At 46.8% G+C, this 23,727-nt stretch overlaps 2 long non-coding RNA genes across 2 annotated transcripts in view; both read left to right on the top strand.

Moving 5' to 3' along the window:
* LOC308472262 overlaps positions 1-1,993 on the top strand; it is a 30,734-nt gene extending 28,741 nt beyond the window's left edge. The window contains exon 4 of the long non-coding RNA XR_013983378.1: positions 1,162-1,993. This is a non-coding gene — a long non-coding RNA (uncharacterized lncRNA). The remainder of the gene's footprint in view (positions 1-1,161) is intronic.
* A 1,131-nt stretch (positions 1,994-3,124) lies between these two features.
* LOC308472279 lies at positions 3,125-22,272 on the top strand. Its single transcript, XR_013983403.1, has 3 exons — positions 3,125-3,926; positions 9,489-9,663; positions 21,110-22,272. It is a non-coding gene; the product is annotated as an uncharacterized lncRNA (long non-coding RNA).
* Positions 22,273-23,727: the final 1,455 nt, after the last annotated feature.

Raw genomic sequence — 23,727 nt, 5'->3', positions numbered from 1 at the left:
TTGTGAAATCAATCTATACATATCAATAAATTTTTGTTGGAGCATCTTTTGGTCATGTATTCTTCTACAGACTTCCATTCCTGTTTGAGATTTTGGTTAGATTGCATTTTTGCTAATTCAGTCATTAAAAAAAAAAATTATGTTGCCAATCTGTCACTGATGGTACTTCTTCTGATTTCTAATTTCTAGCAACCAATAACCTTGCGGCGGCCATTATATATAAAAAAATTCTCTTCATGAACTCTCATCATACTACCCTGTTCCTGGCCATCAAAGTCTTATACCACATTCAGGAAGTGCTCAGATAATAGCAATTATCAGTGGGAAGGAATTCCACAGATCAGTGGCATTCTTCTGCACAGGGAAAAGCTTACAAGTCCTGTGTTGTTCCATTATTTGCAAAGCAGCTACAGGTACTCTCAGGTTTAGGGGGGGCAGTTGACCATTTCGCCCTTCTCTTGACAGCCATCGGTCCGCTCAAAATTGCTACTCTAAGGCTGATTCCAGCTAGCAGGTAGAAAAATGCTGTGTCCCCACACCATCTCCTTCAGCTTGGGTGGGATGATATTGATAGAACAATCTGCTTCCCCCAACTTAAGTTGCATGTGCCCCCAAGCACATTTTTCATTCACCCCGGAGTTTTTAAAAAGTCAGTGGAGAAAAGGGAAGCAGCAGGAGAATGGAGAGGGGAAGTGACTGGCAGGGTACTTCTCTCCCTCTTTCTGATAGAATCAGAGAATTGTAGATGCAATGCCATTCACTGGGGGAACAACCGCAGGGTAGTGATGAAGCAGGATATCAAATCCAAATTCCTCCTCCTCCTCCTCCTCTTCTTCTTCTTCTTCTTCTTCTTCTTCTTCTTCTTCTTCTTCTTCTGGACTAGAGAGCCTCTTGGTGTGCTTCAGCAGGACTCCTCTTATTTCTCCTGTGTAGAAGACAGGTGTATAGACAGACTGTGGTATAATTAGTTTGGACTCTAGACCAGGGGGTCACCAAACTGATTTGTGGCGCTCCAGTGGCTGCCCACAAGCTTCATGCAGAGGCTGCATGCTGTGTTTGTGAATTTGTGGTTGAAGACAAGAGATGCTGCATCCATTGTATTAAATATTAATATGGATTTTAATTGTTTGTTTACTGCTTCTTTTATTTATTGTATTTCAGTTTTAATTCTGTGGAATTCAATCGGTAATACAACACCATACCACAGAAGATAAAAGAAGCCGTGAAGTGCAATGAAAAAACATACAGCACAGCGCATAACAATTGCTACATCAGGCAGAAAATTATTAAGTGGTCCACCAAGACCTTCAGCAATTTTCAAGTGGCCCATGCAAGGAAAAAAATGGGAACCAATGGTATACATTCTACACCTTCAGCTGCCACCCAGTTTTCCTTGCCTTGCATACCTGAGGCACTTTGCCATACACCCACCCACACCCCTATCAGACACTTCAAACCACGCAAAGATGTTTGGGCAGTGGCCATAGCTCAGTGATAGAACACCTGCTTTTCTGGAGCACAAATTTTCACTCCAGATGAAGAATTGCAGGTCACTGGGCAGGGAAAGACCTCTGAGCAGGCAAGCCTGCAATGGATGGACTAGTGGTTTGCCTGAGCTTAAAGCTGCCTTATATGTTCATTTGATATAAGACAAATGAGGGATGGAGGAAGGCTAACTCAGCAGGCAGAGCTGGTGCCACATGGAACTGCAATAAAATAAAAGCTCTGGCTTGCTTGAGACAGGTTGAATGGCTGCGAATCTGTTATCACCTCAATAACATGAAGGACCACAGCCGTTTTCTCCTTCAAGGTCACTCCAGGAGGCCTGGAAAAGATTGAGAGCAAACAAGAAAGCAATGCACAGTCTTGCATTTGTGTTACCGCAAGGTCTGTCTATATATAAGAAAAGGTTAACATATAGCTTTATAAACTCATGCAAGTGCTTGACACTTCCTTGGAAGCTTTCAAAGAATTTGCAGTTACAAATAAACAATTCCCCCATTTTTGGAGGTGTGCTGAAGTCACTGATGAATTCAAAGCATCTCCTATTGAGGATCTTTTGAGGGGCATTGCCTACTTTGGCAAATCCAGGACCGAGAAGTAAACTCCATTGATGATATTTGGCTACCATTGCTCATGCAGGCTTTTTGTGGGTATGACTCTTGAGGGGCATTGACTTGGCTGTATTGTCCCTGACTGCCAGTCTCATAATGCCCTTATACAGATCTGTGGCGCGACCACAATTGGAATACCGTGTGCCTTTCTGGTTTGCCTCCCCTCAAAAAGGGCTGGGAGAAGTTCAGAAAAGGGCAACCAAGATGATCAAGGGGAAAGTTGCAGCATTTGGGACTACTTGGTTCAGAGACAAGGCAAGTAACAGGTGACATGATAGAAGTGGGTAAAAGTAAGCGTGCATGGAGAAAATAGAGAAAATCTTTTCTCCCTCTCCTATAACACTGGAACTCATGGACCTCCAATGAAACTGAATCTTTGAAGATTTCATACAGATAAAAGAAAGTAATTCCTCACACAGCGCATAGTTAAAGTGCAGAACTTGCTCCCACAGGAGGCAGTGATGGCTACCAACTTAGATGGCATTAAAAGAGGGTTAGATAACTTCATAGGGAATAAGGCTATCAGTGGGCGGCTACTAGTCACAATGACTATGCTCTGTCTCCACAGTCAGAGGCAATTATACATCTGAATATTGCTGGAAACTGCAGAGGGGGAGAGTGCTCTTGTGCTCAGGTCTTGCCTGAGGATTTCTCACAGGCATCTGGTTGGCCACTGTGAGAACAAGAGGCTGGAATAGATGGGCCATTCGGGCCATTTGCCAGATCCAGCAGGCTCTTCTTATCTTCCAAGGTTGGTTAGAGTGTGGTGCTGACAATGCCAAAGTTGCAGGTTTGATCCCCGTAAGGGACAGCTGCATATTCTTACATTGCAGGGAGCTGGACAAGATGATCCCCAAAGGTCCCTTCCAACTCTATGGTTCCATGAGATATCCATGAGAAGTCCTGGACTGGAACTGGTTGTGGCACAGAGGTAGACCATATGCAGAAGGGCCCGGGTTCAATCCTCAACATCTCCAGGTAGGGTGGAGAGAGACAGCTGACAGAAACCCTGGAGAGCTAGTGTCAGTCAGTGTGGACAATAATGGCCTGACTCAGTGTAAGGCAGCTTCCTAGGTTGCTGAGGCACAGAAGTGATAGCAACCAAAGGTGGGCAGAAGACTAGTACAGTCAAACCTCGGTTCTCAAACACCTCCGTTTTGGAGTGTTTCGGCTCCCGAATGCGGAAAACCCGGAAGTAAATGCTCCAGTTTTCGAACGTTTTTCGGAACCCAAACGTCTGATGCGGCTTCCACTTGAGTGCGATAAGCTATTGCAACCAATCGGAAGCCACACCTCGGTTGTCAAACGTTTCAGAAGCCGAACGGGCTTCCAGAACGGATTGCGTTTGACAACCGAGGTTTGACTGTAGCATGAATACATTGGGGGCTTAGAACTGGAAAGCAGTGTCAGAACATTGTGTACAGATATAGTGACATAATTGGAACATGGAGGAATGTGTTTGCATTTGGCAGGGGGGAGAGAGCTCCTCAGTTTCCCCCTCAGAAATGAAGCCCTTGCTCCCCTTCCTCCCCCAGCGAATAATTCAACACCGAGCCTGCCCAAGCGCTTGTTTGCTGCAGATCCGTAAATCATGCTCGTTTCTGTGCGTCCATGTTTCCTTTGCCGTTTACACTCACTCCAGCAAGAGCCACCTTGCTTTTGTCTTGTGGAATGCGGGCCTAGCGCTGGACTGACACCATTATTCACCTGCTCCAGAGCTGAGGAGAATGGGCTTTGCTAGCAACTACCAGGAGCTAATGATTTAAATGATTACTCAAAGCGGACAAGCGGTAACTATTGACATTAAACAAGGTGCTTCCATTGTTTGGGGTGTTTTATTTTGGGTTTGGTTCCCCCTCCCCTCCCCTCCTCACCCAGTCTCTTCACAAGGTAGCTTGCCTGCAGGGACAACTCCACAGTATGGCTACACAAGGAAATGGCTGTCAGGAGATGTGTCAACAAAAAGCCATCAATAAAGTGAGTCCTAGAAGCTTTGCGCAAGGAAGTCTGTTGATATATTTCTATAAGTTCTTAACTGTGCAGGCAAGAGCTCGTTCATTTAAAGGAGGGGTGGGGAGCCATCTGTCTGGGCCCTCAACACGTCCCCCAGGCCTCTCACGCCCCTTCTCACCAGACTGCAACCCTCACTAGCCTGCCCAGCCATACATATCCAGAGTTGTTTCCATGCAACCACAGTGCCAAGCTTTCAAGTTAAATCCACGGTGGATCCAGAGTAACGATGTTTTTTCCCTCCTCTGAACAGTAACATGGTTGTGTGGAGTGTACGTTTGACATGTAGGATCCTGCTCAGACTTGGACTGGCCATTTGACAGTTCTGGCAAATGCCACATAGGCTGGTGAACACAGTATTCAGACGGATCATGGAGGAGACTGCTCTCTCTCTCTGTGTGTGTGTGTGTGTGTGTGTGTGTGAACACAGTCCTTGAGTTTATTTCTTGAATTTTAAAAGGGCTTCTTTCTTTTCTTTGGCTGCTGTTTTGGCAAATAGTGGAAGGAGGGAGAAATTCTCACTAACCCATCAGCCACACAGCATGGAAATAATAATATTTAGCGTATATTATGCTAGCTGTGACAGTGCTTACACAAAGGGGTGGGGAAGTTGAAGTCTCACAGAAAGTGCAGAGCTGGAAGGGATGTACTCCACAAAGCCCAATACAGGACTTGCTTCCCAATTACCTTGTTAAACTGAAGCACCTCATTCATTAAGCACAAGGCCAGGTTCAAGGTTCTTGTATTAATTTAAAAGGCCCTTTGCAACCTGGGTCCACAATACCTCAAGGGCTGCCTGATCCCTATATCCCTGCCTGATCACTGGGTCTTCTGGGGAGTCACAGTTACTGGTCGCCCACGGCTCAGATGCTTGGCTCCTATCCACCAGGAGCCTGATTCAGGAAGATGCCCCATGGATCCCCATGGAACTGTATCTCAGAGAAATTGCCTTTTTCCACTGTGGAGAAAGATGTTGAAGGGCAAACGTCAAGCCACACACATTACAGTCAGAAGGAGAACATGCATGGGACAGTTTCCTTCTCTTTTTTTATGCTAGTTGTCTATGGAATCTTGTAGTCCAACTCCTTATCTACCTCCTGTCTAAGGCACGCACAACAAACAACAGTTTTGAGAGGCACGGCCCTAAGGGGCAAAACTGAGGGAAACAAAGAGCGGCAGATCTAAACTTTATTTGGACACTGGAGGTGTCAAAGAAGAAATGAGCAACTACTTCCTCTCTTGTGTCAATCTTCGCTTACTGTGCCTTTTATTTTTGGTAGGCAAATTGCGTTTCCCCCTGACTTTCTGAGACCAGGCATTTCCTGATGTTTCCTTTTCTTCAGGGGAAAGCAGGGGTTTTGTGTTTTGTTTCGTTTTTTTGTTTTGCCTTGATGCCCATTTCATGGAATGTTTCCTTCCCCTTTACCCACCTTTCTTTTTCTGCAAACAGGGATTTTCTGTGCCAACAATAACTTCCAGCTCCTCACTTTGCCAGCTCCTTGTCCTTGTGGTACAAAGGCCCCAAGTGCTTTGTGTGTCTATGTAGTCTCCCCCCCTCCGTTCCCCCCACAACACACCATTCCGCTTCAAATCAGTTCCTTGTGTGCCTTATGTGCACATATTATGGGCCAGTCTCAGGGCAGCATCGTCTAAAGAAGCCGACTGAAGCTCACCGGTTCCTTTCACTCCCTTTTTAAAGTAAAAAGATACTTTAGGAAAACAGGAAGAAAGGAATCCCTTTGACCAGAAATATTCCTGAGAATGTCGAGATGTAATTGACTCTGCCTTTGCTATGCTTCCAAAATTATAATTCATTTCTTAAAGAGTTGATTCACATGATCCTTTGGGAATGTTTCAAACTGGGTCAAAATCTTGCTCATCCATTTGGAACGAGAGTCCATCTACCTTATTTCAAGCAATCTGCTGCTGGGTAAGGCCAGGAGAGGGCTGTGTTTTGAGTTGCTCCCTGCCCCAACTTTCACCCCCCCCACAAGAAACTACAGTAAGCCCCCAATTTATGTGGGGGCTATGTTCCAGGGATCATGCCTAAACCCAATATCATACTTGGTCAAAACCCATTGGGTTCAATGGTGGGTAGGACTGTCAAAGTCATTTTCTCAGAAACCCCACCACTTTAAAAATAAAACAAAACATTTTTTTACCAGGTGCATAAAGCTGAATGTGCTCATTAAATGCATGTAAGCTGCAAGCTTATTGTATTCCTCTTCAAACTGGAATTGGATTTTTAAAACTGTAACATGTGTAACCTCTGCAAAATAGCACAATGCACACCTAAAGGGATCAAAGTTGTAACTCTGAGATACCATCTTGCTGTTAGCCCTAAAGACTTGCTCCCTGCCTTGCAGGCCTTTTCTACCTGGTCGGGGAAGGTGGGGCCGTGGCTGACTCCAGCTCCATAAACTGAGGCTGCTGAACAGACTTTTGGGCTGGGGTATTGCTGGTGGGGTTTTGTTGGGTTCCCCCCACCCCTACCCCCCTGCTTTTTGTTGTTGTTGATTTTTTTGTATCTTTATTTTTAAATCTTATAATGATTTGTGTGGAAATTGTTCGATTATTGTTGTGTACTTGTTGATGTGTTTTGTTCGTTGTTTCTGGCTACTTTCATTATGTTTGTAATAATGTAAACATTTTCTCATTGTAAGCTGCCTTGAGCATGGTTTTAACTATGGCAAGGCGGCATACAAATTAAATGATGATGGTGATGATGATGATATGCCCAAGCCAAGGAGGTTGCATGTGGACCTTCCGTTGAGAATGGTTTGCCGAAGCCATCCTGAGGATGCAGTTTTGGAGTGCTGGGCAAATGTGTTGTGGCTTTTCTTACATCCCATCAACACGGGTGTAAATTAAAACAGGCCCCACCTGCATTTTGAACAGTAGGGCTCTGGCCCAGGATATGAGCATAATATTAAAACAGGCAGTGCTTTTAATACAAGTGCTTTGGATACAAGTGAGGGAGAAAATTGGCTCAGTTTCCTTTTGAAGGTGACTCTACCTCATCGACCCTTCCTGAAAGAGAACATCAACTGAAACACATACATCCTCCGAAAGCCGCACATTTTGCAGTTCAGAATTCAACCAAATAATGTGCACATAAGTTCATATACCAGGTAAAGTGCGCATTAAATGCATACTTTAATGAAATTATTTATTAATGATGAAATTATTGGGAAAATATTAATATTAAATTAATATTAAATAATTAAAGGTTAAATTAATATTATTAAAGGTAAAGGGACCCCTGACCGTTAAGTCCAGTCATGAACAACTCTGGGGTTGCGGTGCTCATCTCGCTTTATTGGCCGAGGGAGCCGGCGTACAGCTTGCGGGTCATGTGGCCAGCATGACTAAGTCATGCTGTGGCCAGCATGACTAAGTCATGGTGAACCAGAGCAGCGCACGGAAACACCGTTTACCTTCCCGCCGGAGCGGTTCCTATTTATCTACTTGCACTTTGACATGCTTTTGAACTGCCAGGTTGGCAGGAGCAGGGACCGGGCAACGGGAGCTCACCCCGTTGCGGGGATTCGAACCGCTGACCTTCTGATCGGCAAGTCCTAGGCTCTGTGGTTTAACCCACAGCACCACCCGCACCCCTAAATAAATTAATATTATTAGGGAAATATTTAAAAGCGTTTGCAAACTTATGTGGCGAACTGAGTTTAAGACTGGAAAAATGAGAAGTTCAAATTGACTTGACCCCAGCAGAGGACCATCCCCTCATCACAGAGAGACACTTCAGATGTTCTAGAATGAGGCTGATCATGAAACACAAATGCCCTGTACTTCCTGTTTCCTTCACTTCTGTGCGGAAGGGAGGTGGGAAAGATCAATTTTGCATAGTGCAGAGAAGCCCAAGGAACTGAAAGGGTGAGCCACTTCTCATCTCCTCCCCATCCCATCCATTGTATAAGATCCAAAGTCTAAAAGAAACGATGGCCACCAGTCTCCATGCACCTGAGCTTAAGGCAGAGCTTTTGGGTCAAACGATTGTGACCTCTAGGCTGGCCGGAGCCCTGGCATGTTAGACTTTGGGTTGAACTCTAAAGCAAATTTGCAGGTACATTTTATATTTTTAAATTCATTCGTTTTACATTTAATCAGCAGGTTACTTATTAGGAAAAACATGTCCAGTTCATGGCCGTGATGTAATTTATCTAAAAATTTGATTAAAGAGTCCCCCCCCATCCCACCCCCGTGCACACCAACACAACCCAAAACAGCCATTTCAAATGCGACAAGCAAATCATTGGAAAAGGAGGCTTGGCTCAATAAATTCTATGAAGTCTGACCAACCCTGATGTTGTCTGATAAGGCGGCTCGAAGACAAGACAGGCCTATCAATTGAGTCAGGCCAGCTAGCCAGGTTGTCATCTTGAGAAAGTAAAGCCAGGCAATGCAGTGGGGGAAGGATTGCATCAGAAGGCAAGCATCCTGACCCTAAGCTTGCTTACTCAGAAGAAGTCGGTTTCAGCCAGTTCAAAAGGACTTACTTCCGAGGAAGTGCTTGCAGGACTGCTGCTTATGTTGAAATAGCTGTATTGGGAAAGTGTGGGACTGGAGATCTGAAGGTCCCTAGAACCTTCCTTTGTTTCAGCAAATTGTATTTTCCTTGTAAAACAAGTTTTTTGAGAGGCAGTGTAGTGTAGTAGTAAGAGGGTTGGACAGGTCTGTGAACAGAGACATCTGCCAGTTTTGGTTTTCCTCTTTTCCTCATTTCTCCAGGCTTAAAATCACTTTATTCTATTTGCAAAAATTTCTTTTAAAAATCTGCACAAAAACCCAGATGCATTTTTGTTCTGATTTCTCCTAAAAATGTGTTTTTGTATGCAATTTGACCTCAAGCATTTCCCCTAATATTATGTGTAGCATTGCACATTGTTTTCACTTTTATGTGGAGATATTCCAGTCCATATCTGTTTTGCATTAGAACTTATTTCTAAATATGTTGTGTGTATGTGTGTGTGTGAAATTAGTTTGATAGGTTGTGTAGGAAATGATTTCTAAATGGAAATAAATAGTATATGCATTTTTGTGAACCCTGTTTGGCTGGAGCAGGGCATCACAAAGGCTCACTTCCTGGTTCAGGAAGTACAAATCAGTTGTAGGTCCCCATGAAAATGCGAACTGAACAAGTTCTTCCCCTATTCCTAGACTGGACATGGTTGGACAGGGCTGCTGAGGCCTAGTTTTAGATCCCCATTCAGGCATAAAGCTGAGGAACGACCTTGAGCCAGTTGTCATCTCTCAGCCTAATCTACTTCAGAGAGGGCAATGGAGGCTGATCCACTATGTATATGCTTCAGAGAAAAATTGAGGTTTTGCATTCCTGTTTTTCCTTAGGTTTAAAAAATGCTCCGGGAGAACAGGACGCTGAACCAGATGGGCCCCTGGCCTGACCCACCAGAACCTTCCACTGCAGTCATTATATGATGTACTGTTTATACAAAGGATACCTGTTGTGGAATCACTTTATTAAATACAAAAAGAGAGCAAATGATTGGCCCAAAGTCACACAGTGAGTTTCATGGTTGATTTTAATCCTGACCTCCAAGGTCTGCTTAATATCCACCTTATTCCAAATTTGGGGCGGGGGGGGGGGGGGAGAGATGTAGAAGTTAATAAGCTGGGGGAGGGGAATGATATTTTTCCGTACATCTGGAAATGGATGGGGTTCCATGTTAAAACAGTCCTTTAAGATTAACCAATTCAAGCTGCAATCCTGTGGATGTGGGTCATGGAATTCAGTGGGGCTTACTTCTGAGTAATGTACAGCATGAAATTGCAACAGGAGGGACCCCTTCTATACCAAAGTAAGGCAATTTTCATTTGAGTCGGGTCGTATTGGTAAATTTTCAGTAGCTTTGCAAGGAAGGGAGAATACCAGAATAACTTAGCTGAACCCTTGTGAGTGCTCATTGGTCACACCCCATGACCTTCAAGCACCGCCCCCCTGCCGCCACCAGCCGCCACTGGCCTAGGGTGCCAAGTGCTGGCACCAGGCCTGTTGGGGGTGCTGAGAAAAAATGTTGCTCCACCATGAGTAGAAGGAGAAAGCAAAGTAACCATCAGCGGAGTGTTTGTGTGAATCAGCCCACATAGACACACCTCCAGCTAACACAAAGGTACACTAGCCACAGAACACTGTTGTGTGTCCACAACACCGTAAACAAATAGCCCATAAATCATTCCTCCACCAACTTAAAAGGGAGGGAAGCGCAGCCCTTTGTAAAAGCTCGACTTGCCAGCCTTTAATTGACAGAATCCATTAATAATGTTTTCCAGCCGCTCCTCGTTCAGCACTCTAACCCCCTTTTAAAAGTCCTGTCATGTTAAAAATTGACATGTGTTGACTTTGGCCTGCGAAAGCCCGAGTGCTGGTTGTAGGTAGGAACTTTGGGTGTTTAGTCTGGCTTGCATTTTATTTTTCCCTTTCATCAAATTAGTTCAGCTGTAGTTTTTAAAAAAGAGAGAAGAAAAGGAAAACGGCTTTACAATCTGAGGCTCTGGCTCGGGATTGCAGCATCCCACCCCCACACCTTAAAACAAAAACAAAAAAGACGTTTACAAATGTTGCGTGATGCATGCATAAGAATGGGAAATGGCCAGCCATGAGAGAAAGGGAGGCACGTGAACCTGACTGCGTGGAAGCAACACCTCTTTTCAGAGAAGTGTAGGAGACTCCATTTCCCTAATGCACAACTGTCACTGTTTGTTTTAAAAACCTGAGGGCACTTCCTAGCCAAACCAAAGCACTTTGAAGTCCCGTTGGTTTCCGTGGAGAGATTTAATCTCATATTTAATTTTCCCATTGAAATCCATGGAGAAAGGGGCGAGGCGTGTGCAATTAGGCATAGTGTGGAGAGAGTGGATAGGGAGACCATTTTCTCCCCCTCTCGTGATACTAGAACTGTCGGCCATCCAAGGAAGCTGAGGAGGATTCGGGACAGAAAAAGCAAGCAGATTTTCTCGAAGCACGTGGAACTTGGTCCCACAGGACGCAGTGATGGCCACCAGCTTGGATGGCTTCGAAAGAGGGTTAGACAAATTCATGAATGATCTCGATGGCTGTGTTCGTCCTCCAGTTTCAGAGAAAACAGGCCTCTGAATACCAGTGGCTTGGAATCACAAGTGCATGGGAGTTCTGTTGCACAAAGGTCCTGAGTGTGGGATCTCTATGGGCATCTGATTGGCTATGGTGAGAACAGGATACTGGAAAAGGTGGATTTTAGGTGTGATCCTGCAAGGCTCTTATGTTCTTAATACTAGTTCTCTTTGCAGCAGTGAATGAACCCATGACATAATTTGTTTTAGTCTATTCTATTGTGGTTTAAACTTTCTGTATGTTTTAAATTATAGTAGTGATGAATTTATTGTTTTATCTTTGTTTGTAAACTTTTAAGGGTTTTTTTTCTACCAGCAATTGGTATATAATTTTTTATGAAATGCATATATAAAATAGATCACTTAAATTAATAGGAGGAATTCAGTGGTTGGCATCTGTCTGTCTTGGGAGACAATGGAGAAGTGCACCCTTTGGGCGTGAAATCAAACTATTGGAAAATTACAGCGCCTGCTGTGGCTGTAGAAACACATGCAGGAGAGACATGTTTTGTTGCAGCCGAGACAGATGAAGGCATCCGGTTATGTTGATGCAGATGCACCATGGCGTTTCTTCTCTCTGTACTCTTCCCAGCGGTCATTCCTCCTCTGGTCATTGCTGTGGACGTGTGATCTGACTGTTTGCCTCCAGGCACTGCAGTCATCTGCAAGGGATTCCCACACGGTGGGGATGTTCAATGGTAGCATTAAGGAAATGGCTCTGTCAGCCCGAGCATTTCTGCTTGCCTAATAGAACAGTCTTCTCTCTCCCTTCATGTGCTGATCTGGGTTTTTCCAAACCCCCACAGCCAGAATCATTTGGAGGGCACAGGAGACACAGAGGGGGGGAAAGCAGGGGGAGTTCTGTTGGGCTGGCAGAAATCATTGCATGGGCTTCTACTAGTGGGACTGGTTGGTCGAATCAGGAGAGAATCAAGGTAGATTAGGTACAGGTACACTTATTGAAAAAAAGGTGTGCCTTGTATTATTTACAGGGATTATTAAAATAAATCAAGGGTGTTTGGCTGTAATCCTTAAACACATTTACTTAGCAAAAAGCCACATTGAATTCAATAGGCCTTGCTTCTTTAAAAAACAAATTGAATATTTCTTAATTTTACGTGTCAGAAAATTTAAAAATAAAATAAAGCAGATGAAAAGGGTGAGTTACTAGCACAACAGGTTTATGGCAACTTAGTGACTAAACATACTGAATGGAAATTCTGAGTACTTGAGCCTGGCTGGATCGGACCCATGGCCCATCTAGTCCAGCATCCTGTTCTCACAGTGGCCAACCAGATGTGGGGGAAGCTTGCAAGCAGGAACTGCAGATTAACATGCATAGGATCTCACTGATAATTTTAACAAATTTTTATTTCTGCTGAATATTGAAGTATATGGCAAATAACATTTAGGGTACGATGGCGACATTTTTAGCTTATTTTTAAATAGGATCTGATTAATTGGATTATTTTATGCTATTGTAAACCACACGACACATGATTCAGCCAAAGTTAATGTCACATTGGTTTTAATGGGAGAGACGGAAGCATGTGCTTAACTTGCCACTTGAAATCTGAAGGACTTAAAAGGGCTTAATTTTGGTAGGTTGTGTCCGTATAATTTTTGTGAAATATGTGGAAGTGTATTAAAATAAATAAACTGAGGAAATTATCTGAAGTATATTTATCTGTATTTTAAAGTTTGGCATCTCAGTATACTAACTAATATTTTATTTTTTAATGAATAAGTTGAGATCTAACCTTCTTTGGCAACTTTTAAGCAATTGACAGTGTAAACCTTATATGATCTCCTTTATAATTTGCTCTATGTGATCTGCATATGTGAATTCTTTTATTTTTGTTTGAATTTGTCTTGATTTCCATATATTGAACTCACGTTACCAGTGAAATTTCTATATCATATTTGGATAGGGTTGGGTTTTTTGTTTTACATCTTAGTTCTTTTTTTTCTTTTCTTTTTAAAGAAAAGCTTGGCTTTTAAAAAGTAGATGGGCTCATCCATACTACTCTTTAATGTGGATAGTAAGCTTCCTGTACCTCCCTCAAATTTCCCCTGGTCATATGACATTCTCCTCCAAATCATTGCCTCCCATAGCTTTTGCCTCCCTCAGTCTGGATTTTCTTATATCTTCCCCTTTTCAGAGTATCCCTGGTATGACAAAATCCGAACTGAGGGAGGGGAAAGTGAGGGAAGGCAATAAATTGACCAATGGAGAATTAATGGAGGAAGAGGAAGCTTTTGAAGGTGAAGGTGCCTGCTCTTTTTCGTAGGTACTTATTTTCTGACGCTCATAAGGTATAAAATGGGTACATTTCCCCTGCAAAACCATTTGGATATCAAAAGTGGGGTTCAATATGCTCATTGGGACCTTGGAAAACCATTTCCTAATCTTCTTTGTGGAGCATTGCACAAAAAGGACACGTTGTGATAAACACAGGACAGCTGATCTCTCTGTAACATGTAGTAAAACCTACCAGGTTCCTCATATTACACTGATTGTCTCCATCCCTACCCACTGTCACTGGTGGCAATGCATGGGCAGGGCTAACCCTTTCACTAGGAAGAGTGGCAGCCGCCTCAGGTGTCCAGTTCTGGGCACCACAGTTCAAGAAGGACACTGACAAACTGGAACGTGTCCAGAGGAGGGCAACCAAAATGGTCAAAGGCCTGGAAACGATGCCTTATGAGGAACGGCTAAGGGAGCTGGGCATGTTTAGCCTGGAGAAGAGGAGGTTAAGGGGTGATATGATAGCCATGTTCAAATATATAAAAGGATGTCACATAGAGGAGGGAGAAAGGTTGTTTTCTGCTGCTCCAGAGAAGCGGACACGGAGCAATGGATCCAAACTACAAGAAAGAAGATTCCACCTAAACATTAGGAAGAACTTCCTGAAGTAAGAGCTGTTCGACAGTGGAATTTGCTGCCAAGGAGTGTGGTGGAGTCTCCTTTTTTGGAGGTCTTTAAGCAGAGGCTTGACAACCATATGTCAGGAGTGCTCTGATGGTGTTTCCTGCTTGGCAGGGGGTTGGACTCGATGGCCCTTGTGGTCTCTTCCAACTCTATGATTCTATGATTCTATGATTCTAAGAGATGCTAGAGGGCAGGCTGTGTTGGAGGACAGAGCTGTGTCTGCCCTATGGCTTGCCCTGTGCCCCTTAACCTAGTCTGTTGCCCTCAGGTACAGAGAGGAGCGCTGAAGCAAGAGTCTTTGTGTGGAATGAGAGGAGAGGGGCGCTATCTTTTCCTTCACCTCAGACAGCAGAGCATCTTGGCCTGACACTAGAGGAAATCCACAGCATGATGAAATCATTTACAGAGAGAAAAGCCATGGCACAGGCTGACATTTTGGCAGCAGCCCTCTGTTTATTTACTACTTTATCTATTTCCATTTCTGAATGGCTTCCTATGAAACATTGCTGTTAAATAAAAGCATCAACAATTAAAACATATGTAAGACAATGTCATGCATAGGAACAATTTCAAATCCATTGCATACTGGGATAAAAATATGCACTTAAAAGGTTGCTTGAGAAAGGAATGACTTCAATGGGTGCAAAAAAAATAAAAAATAGAGATGGCACCTGTGTGATATGTTGTGGGAAAGCCTGATTCCAACATTCATAGAATCATAGAACTGCAGAGTTGGAAGGGACCCCGAGGATCATCTAGTCCAACCCCCTGCGAAGCAGGAATCTCAGCTAAAGCATCCATGACAGATGGCCATCCAACCTCTGTTTAAAAACCTTCAACAATCCATCACTTCTCATGAGAGTCTGTTCCACTGTCAAACAGTTCTTACTGACAGAAAGTTCTTCCTGATGTTTAGTCTGAATTTCCTTTCTTGTAACTTGAAGCCATTGGTTTGGGTCCTACCCTCCAGAGCAGGAGAAAACCATCTTCCATGTCATAGAATCATAGAATCATAGAGTTGGAAGAGACCACAAGAGCCATCGAGTCCAACCCCCTGCCAAGCAGGAAACACCATCAGAGCACTCCTGACATATGGTTGTCAAGCCTCTGCTTAAAGACCTCCAAAGAAGGAGACTCCACCACACTCCTTGGCAGCAAATTCCACTGTCGAACAGCTCTTACTGTCAGGAAGTTCTTCCTAATGTTTAGGTGGAATCTTCTTTCTTGTAGTGACATCGTATGGAATGAATCTCCTGATGAGATGTTACCAGTGATCAGTTGGGCATACAGTCATACCTAGGATCTCAAACGCCTTGGTACTCGTCCATTTTGGCTCCCAAATGCCGCAAACCTGGAAGTGAGTGTTCCGGTTTGTGAACGTTTTTTGGAAGCCAAACATTCAACGCAGCTTCCGCAGTTTCTGATTGAGTGCAGGAAACTCCTGCAGCCAATCGGAAGCGTGCCTTGGTTTTCGAATGCTTCCAGAACAGATTCCGTTAGAGAGCCAAGGTATGGCTGCATAATGATATTTTAGGTATCCTTTTTATCATTCAATGTGGTTTATCCCTGAAGACCCAGCTCTTGCTTTTTCCCTTTCCTTCCTTAACTGATGAGCAGCCACCCTGCAAGCCCTCACTTTTGTGGGTGTTATGTACTGAGTTGAATAGGATCCAAACTGTAGCAGTCTGATTGGTCCTAGAACAATAGGATCCAAAAGGCAGCAGTCTGATTGGTCCTAGAACAATAGGATTCAGAATGCAGCAGTCTGATTGGTCCTAGAACAATGCAGCAGTATGATTGGTTGGCAGGAACCACCCAATCCTGCTCCAGATAGAAGTGAATCCACAACCTGATTGGCTTACAGTAGAATTCCAGAATTAGCCAATCATGTGCAGCCCATTGTGGAAATAATGTATATAAAGCAGATACTGTGAGGGGACATTTATTCATTCCTCCTCACCACTATGAGCTGAATAAAGAGCATGAAATCACTTTGCGACTCTGAGTATATTTCACTGGCGACGAAGGTGGGATCCCGCTGAGCTGACTGCCACACACAGCACCGCAGCACCGCCAACTGCCGCACCGCTGCCTCGCACCGTGTATCCAGGCTTCAGCTCCGGGGCACAAGGAACTCAGAATGGCAGCCAACAACAGCTTCTCGCCATTCAACCCAGCATCTGGAGACTGGGAAGCGTACGCCTCCCGTTTCACCTTCCTCCTAGAAGCCAAAGGGGTCACCGACGAAGAAGACGCCAAGAAGAGGGCGATATTCTTCAGCGTCTGCGGAGAGGAGACGTTTGAAATCGCCCGGGCTCTCCTTGCGCCTGAAGACGTCGCTACTGTTCCATACAAAACAATAATGGAACAGCTGAAGGGGCACTTTTCGCCGCAGCCCTCAGTGGTGGCTCGTCGAAATGCCTTCTACGCAAAGCGGCAAGCCCCTGGGGAAACCATAACTGGGTTTGTGACCTCTCTCCGCCAAGCCGCCCGGTTCTGCAACTTCTCAGAGCTGGAGAACATGCTTCGTGACCGCCTCGTCGGTGGCCTGAAGGATGAGAAGCTGCAACGGCGCCTCTACGCTAAGAAGGACCTAACGTTCCAGGTCGCTCTGGAGGAGGCCCTGGCAACAGAAGCTGCCGAGAGGTCGACCCAAGAGGCACGGCCGAGCCTGCCATCCCAACCGAGGGTCCACCATGAAGACCTCACCGACGACTCAGGATCCGACAGGGAGGAGGTGCACCGAGTACAGCAGCGCACTCAAGCAGCGCACAGACCACAGCTGCCTCGACGAGAAGGAGGGAACTGCGCAAGCTGCGGGGAGAGTCACGAGAGGAGGACCTGCCGTTTCCGCAACGCAGAGTGCAGGCAGTGCAGAAAATCGGGACACATCGCCCGGGTGTGTCGGGTTCGGCCCACCCGACACCAGGCATCAGATGACCAATCCAAGAGCCCCAGGTCCCGGGGCCCAACGCACCAAGGCAACTCGACGGAGCTCACGGACTTCCAGGTATACCAGTTGCCCCACCCCAACGTAGAGAAAATTTATGTAGAGGTACAGATAGAGGGGGCCCCATGCCGCATGGAGCTTGACACGGGTTCAACTCTATCCATAATCTCGGCAAGGACCTTAAGGAAACTGTGTCCCACTGGGGGTCCCAAACTCAGGCCGGCCCCATTCACCCTCCGGGACTTCCAGAAACGTAAGGTCCCCACAATGGGGGTGGGGACCTTCAGGGTGCAATACCGAGGGCGGACGCGGCAACTGGACTTGCTTGTGGTCAAGGGCCCCTACATTAGCTTACTGGGATTGGCATGGTTTGGACCACTGGGGCTAGCTGTCACCGGGGTGAACCACACTAGCTTACAAGTGGACGTGGACGCCATATGCAAGGAATTTCCAGGGGTTTTCGATGGGAAATTGGGACAGTATACGGGCCCCCCCATTGCGCTACAGCTTGACCCCGCAGTACGACCGGTCAGGCTCAAGGCCCGCCGGGTCCCGTTCGCCTTGAAACCCCGTATAGACGAGGAATTGGACCGACTCGTAGAGCAAGGAGTGCTGGAGCCGGTGCCTAATGCTCCCTGGGAAACCCCAATCGTCACACCCGTCAAGCCTAATGGTTCGGTCCGCATCTGCGCAGACTACAAATGTACCATAAACAAGGCCCTCACGGCCCACGCATACCCAGTGCCAGTGGTCAGCCATGTCCTTGCCACCCTGGCTGGGTCGAAAATTTTTGGCAAGCTGGACTTGGCCCAAGCATATCAACAGCTGCCAGTAGATGAGGCCACAGCAGAGGCACAGACGATTGTGACGCACAGAGGAGCGTTCAGGGTAAAGCGGCTGCAATTCGGTGTCAGCGTGGCACCAGGCATATTCCAGAATATAATGGACTCTCTCCTTAAAGGGATTCCTGGCGTCACCCCCTTCTTCGATGATGTGTTGATTGCCGGCCCCACACCAGAGGAGTTTGAGGACCGCCTCCGCACCGTTCTGCACCGTTTCCAGACGGCGGGTCTCAAGGTGAAGCGGGAAAAATGTCTACTAGGAGTGCCTCAGGTGGACTTTCTGGGATTTATGGTGGACGCAGAAGGGGTCCACCCGACTGGGGACAAGGTACGGGCCATTTGTGATGCCCCAGCGCCCAAGAGCAAGACTGAACTTCAGGCCTTCTTGGGACTATTGAACTTTTACCATTCCTTCCTTCCCCACAAGGCGGCGGTAGCGGAGCCCCTACACAGACTCCTGGACAAGCGGGCCCCTTGGGTGTGGGGCCAGCGCCAGGAGGCCGCATTCCAGGCAGTCAAGGACTTGCTCGTCTCAAACTCGGTCTTGGCACACTTCGACGAGAGGCTGCCGGTGGTGCTAGCATGCGACGCCTCACCCTATGGCATTGGAGCTGTCCTGGGGCACCAACTCCCGGATGGAAGAGAGGTACCGGTGGCGTACTTTTCCCAGACACTCAACACAACCGAGCGGAACTACTCGCAAATCGACAAGGAGGGTCTGGCAATCGTAAAGGGAGTAAAAAAATTCCATGATTTCTTGTACGGGCGGCCCTTCACCGTGGTGACTGACCACAAGCCGTTGCTTGGCTTGTTTGCCCCCGAAAAGCAGACCCCCCAAGTGCTGTCTCCTCGCGTCCTCAGGTGGTCAATTTTCCTTGCCAGCTACCAGTATGCACTGATTCACCGACCTGGGAAGGCGATGGGCCATGCGGACGCCCTCAGCAGGCTACCACTACCGGAAACAGGCCCTGACCCAGCACCTGCACAAGAGGTTATGAGCCTGGAGCTGCTTCCCGACTGCCCCATTCAGGCACAAGAAGTTGCACACCATTCCAAGAAAGATAGGGTCATCTCCCGGGTCCTGGACTGGGTGTGGAGGGGATGGCCCAGCAGCAGCCCCGGGCCAGAATTCGCCGGCTACACAACCCGCAAACATGAACTGTCGGCCCACAAGGGGTGCCTGTTATGGGGAAGCAGAGTCGTTGTTCCCCAGCCCCTCTGCAAAAGGGTCCTCACAGCCCTACACGAGACACATCCAGGGGTAGTAAGAATGAAGGCCCTTGCCAGGAGTTATGTGTGGTGGCCGGGGATCGATGGAGAGATAGAGGCCTGGGTCAAACACTGCCAGGCCTGCCAAGAATCCCGCCCAGATCCCCCAAGGGCCCCAGTCCAGTCCTGGGAGTCCGCCCGAGCACCATGGTCACGCCTGCATGTGGATTTCGCTGGCCCCTTTCAGGGGAAAACATTCTTCATAGTGGTGGACTCCTACACCAAATGGCTGGAAGTCGCACTGGTACCGTCCACTTCCACGTCCGCAGCCATCCGGGTACTACGCAGGCTGTTTGCAACCCACGGGCTCCCTGACACTCTCGTCTCAGACAACGGGACTGCATTTACGTCAGGAGAATTCCAAACCTTCACAGCGCAGAACGCCATCCGCCACATCCGTTCGGCGCCGTTCCACCCTGCCACCAATGGCCAAGCAGAACGCATGGTGCGGACCACCAAGGACACCCTTCGCCGCATGACGCAAGGGGACTGGGAGTACCGCCTTGCCACATTCCTTCTAGCACAGCACAGCACCCCCAGCTCAACGACTGGCCGGAGCCCCGCTGAACTACTAATGGGTCGGCGCCTTGCAATCAGATTGGACCGCCTTCACCCCGATAGAGCTCAGGATGAGGTAGTGGTGGGGGAAGGCAGGAACCCCCGGACCTTCGAGGCCCAGGACCCAGTGTACGCAAAGAATTTTGGGGCAGGCCCAGCATGGGTACCCGCCACAATCACCAGGGTCACTGGCCCCGTGTCGTACGAGGTGCTAACGGATGGGGGGCAATGCTGGCGCCGCCACTGCGACCAGATACGGCGACGATTCCCGGGAGAAAACCAGGAGGAGGACAGGTCAGAGGAGTCCCAAGGGAACAGCGGGGCAGTGAGGCCCATAGAGCAGGAGGGGCCAGCAGGAGAGGCAGAATCAGTAAATACAGAGAGGACCCGTGAGGCCGAAAGGACACCGGAACCAGAACCACGACTGAGCGAGCCGGTTGCACCAGACCAAACAGCCGCATCACAGCCAGCATCCTTGGAACACGAGCCAGAACCCGGAGCCCGGACCAGGGAACACCCCAGGCCACAACGCACACGTAGGCCGCCGGCATACCTTGAGGACTATGAATGCGACCTCCCGGGCAGGACTGGAACTTAGAGGGGAGGGGTGTTATGTACTGAGTTGAATAGGATCCAAACTGTAGCAGTCTGATTGGTCCTAGAACAATAGGATCCAAAAGGCAGCAGTCTGATTGGTCCTAGAACAATAGGATTCAGAATGCAGCAGTCTGATTGGTCCTAGAACAATGCAGCAGTATGATTGGTTGGCAGGAACCACCCAATCCTGCTCCAGATAGAAGTGAATCCACAACCTGATTGGCTTACAGTAGAATTCCAGAATTAGCCAATCATGTGCAGCCCATTGTGGAAATAATGTATATAAAGCAGATACTGTGAGGGGACATTTATTCATTCCTCCTCACCACTATGAGCTGAATAAAGAGCATGAAATCACTTTGCGACTCTGAGTATATTTCAGTGGGCGACCCCTTGCTGATAGCACTTTAATTTAACGTGTGCATGCCAGGGCCCAAGTGATGTCATATTAGTTTAGGAAGCGTAGCCTGTGTTGTGCGGGCAGCTTAACTGGTCTGAAAGTTGTGTGGTTCAAGCAAACAGCAGGATTTATGTTACGCACGTCCCGTTCTTCCCATGCAAGCCAGAATATCTGCGTAGTGATGACTGGGAGGATACAGGTTGCTATTTTAGAGCCAAGTGGAATGGCGTTTCTGAAACTTCAGGAAGTTAATAACATGCTCATGTCATCGTGCTGCCGCTTTCAAATTGAATCCTTCTCTTCTCGGCTCAGGGGAGATGAGAGATTCCGTCACAGAAAGCAGAGTTGGAAATAACAATGGAAAACCCCGGTGAGCAAATGACCTTGGAAAGGAGGGCGAGACCAGACTGCTAGCAACCCACCTCTTGCGAGGGAACATGGAGGACCAGATAGGCCCGCTGGCTCCTGCTTGAACCCAGAGGTCAGTACAAGATGCTACCTTTAAAATGCTGGGGCTATAAAGAGGATCTGACAAAGGAGGAGGTCACTTAAGAGATTAAAAATGCATAGACAGTTTTGCAGCCCCATTCATTCCTCAGTGTTTCGTGAGTGAAGATCTTTTCACATATCTCTGAATGCCAGTTGTCTCAGGAAGTGATGTAGCATCTCTTTGGGTCTAAGAGTATATGCCACCACAATCTCCAAGCGATGCAAGATCCCAGGGGTTCCAGGGGCTGACCCAGGGTTTGTGTTACCTTTGGAAATGAGGCACAGCAGAGACTGTGGTGTCTCTATGAGATATGGTTTATTACACATATAAACAACTTGAGCCTATGATGCAGGGGTTCACAGTGTTACAACCCCAAAAGGATCTTGTTTCTGCCAGGCATTCTTCTCCCAGTTTGCTGCTTTATATCTAGCTTCTAGTTCATATCAATTCACTCTCTGCTCTGAACTCTCGCTTTGTCCTTCTAACTACCTGGAGTTGAGGGAGTGGGCCCCAATCATTTACTGTCTCACACAGAGCCTCTTTCCTTTGTCCCCCTTAATGGCCCATCACCCATGCGATCACCTCATCAGGAGGCTAGCCTGACTTATACAGGGTGAGTCCTTTAAAAGAGGCCCCATGGATACAGAGTACACATGTTCCACGGGGCCTCTTTTAAAAGACTCACCCTGTATTTTAACACTTCCTGGATCCAGGGGTTAGAAGGGTCTCGGCATACAGCCTAATGCCCCAAACTCAAAACAGTACATCTATTCAAAAGTAAGCCCTCTGTCTTTCTCTAGGCCTCTCTCAGGTACTCTTAAAAAGAAGAAAGTCTCAGGGTGCTTTCAGATGGTGTTTATTAGAAGACAGGTTTTTTTAAGCCTCAATACAATGTAGAAATCAAATTGCCAGTCTGTATCCTTCCCACACATTTTATCCAAATTTACCCTTTCAATGGAAAATAAATAAAACCCGTTGTCAACTACCTGTTTCAGACCCCTCAATCACTGATTTACAATATTAAACATCTGGGAACACCCTCAATTCACACAGAGTGTGGGGTGATATCATACCCCTCACAGGGCGGGGGGGGGGGGTTGCAGGAGAAAAGACATGCCCCCTTGCAGAAAGAATCTCTAGCCATTTCTTTAGTTCTGCAATGGCCAGCCATTCATGCCCACCAGCAGCAGTTTCTTCTGGTGACAGAAAATTGGCCAGGCCATGCTTGCCCAACCAGTTTGACTGTCAATAGCAGGGTTGTTTTTGCTGTTTACAACCAGAGTTCTTAAGAGATAATTCAGAGCAACACCCATAGTGTGTGTGTGTGTGTGTGTGTGTGTGTGCATATATATATATATATATATATATATATATATATGGAACGTTACAGGGTGACCTTCTGGGTGACCTTACAGGGGGCCACATGATAGGTAAGGCCAGAGACAAACATGGGTGGAGGGATTAATGTAAATTTGACCTCTGTACAGTAGATTTTCTACACACATTCACACTCCCCTCACAATTCTTCATCCAGGCCAGCTGGACAAAAACATTCAAGGAGGTAAGGGGTGTGGCCTAGAGAGGGATTGGGGAGTAGTTTCCAGGCCTGAGGTTGCCTACCCACCCATTCTGGGCCCTATTTCTATATAGCTCTCTGTCTCCGTATATACATATTTACACACACACACACACACACACACACCTGGCTAACCTTCTTCTCTAGCCAAGCAACCCATCCACATGCACAAGTACCCTGTGTTGAGATGAAGGATGAAACATTTTTAAACAGCTGCCTTTGTAGCATGAGCAAAATCAAATCAAAAACGTGTCAAAATACCCTTTAAAAAAACCTTCAGTTTCCCAACACTGTAAGACTTTAATGCCTTTGGCCTAAGGCAGATTGGAGCATGTGTGTGTGTGTTGTTTGTTTCCTGCAAAGGCCAGGAGAGCCTATTGGATTACAAGGCAGAACAGTGCAAGAATCTGCTCTCTAAAGGGTCAAGGTGTTTCCCTAATCAGGATCACTTTAAATCTGACTCTGGATTATTAGTCCTGCCCTGTCTGCTGCCTGCGGAGGAGGAAGAGAAAGGAGCAGCAATTCCTGCAGGGCAGAGGGCACCAGCCCAGTCAGCTAGACAGGCCCGTGGGGTGACTGGATGACTGTGGGAATGATCAAAGAGCTACACAGCTTTCTTTGGTTCCCCTTTTGCTATCTGAAAGCATCATATTAAATATTGATGCTGCACACTGAATAACCTATTCGATTCAAACTAATCAGGGGGTTCTCCCCATCCTTTAAAAATAACAATAAATTGGGGAATCAAGGTTTTTGGCACAGTTGAGGGCAAGGATCGTCCTTGAATCTTCCCGCCACACTTGCCGTCCTCTCCTGCCACACCAGTGCGGCATGCCATACCCATAGACTGCAGCAGAGGATCCA

This window comes from Podarcis pityusensis (assembly GCF_964106645.2).
Source record: "Podarcis pityusensis genome assembly, chromosome: 2".
In the NCBI taxonomy this organism is placed as follows: Eukaryota; Metazoa; Chordata; class Lepidosauria; order Squamata; family Lacertidae; genus Podarcis; species Podarcis pityusensis.
Note: the sequence above shows the minus strand (reverse complement) of the source record. Positions and strands in the feature narration are given on the sequence as shown.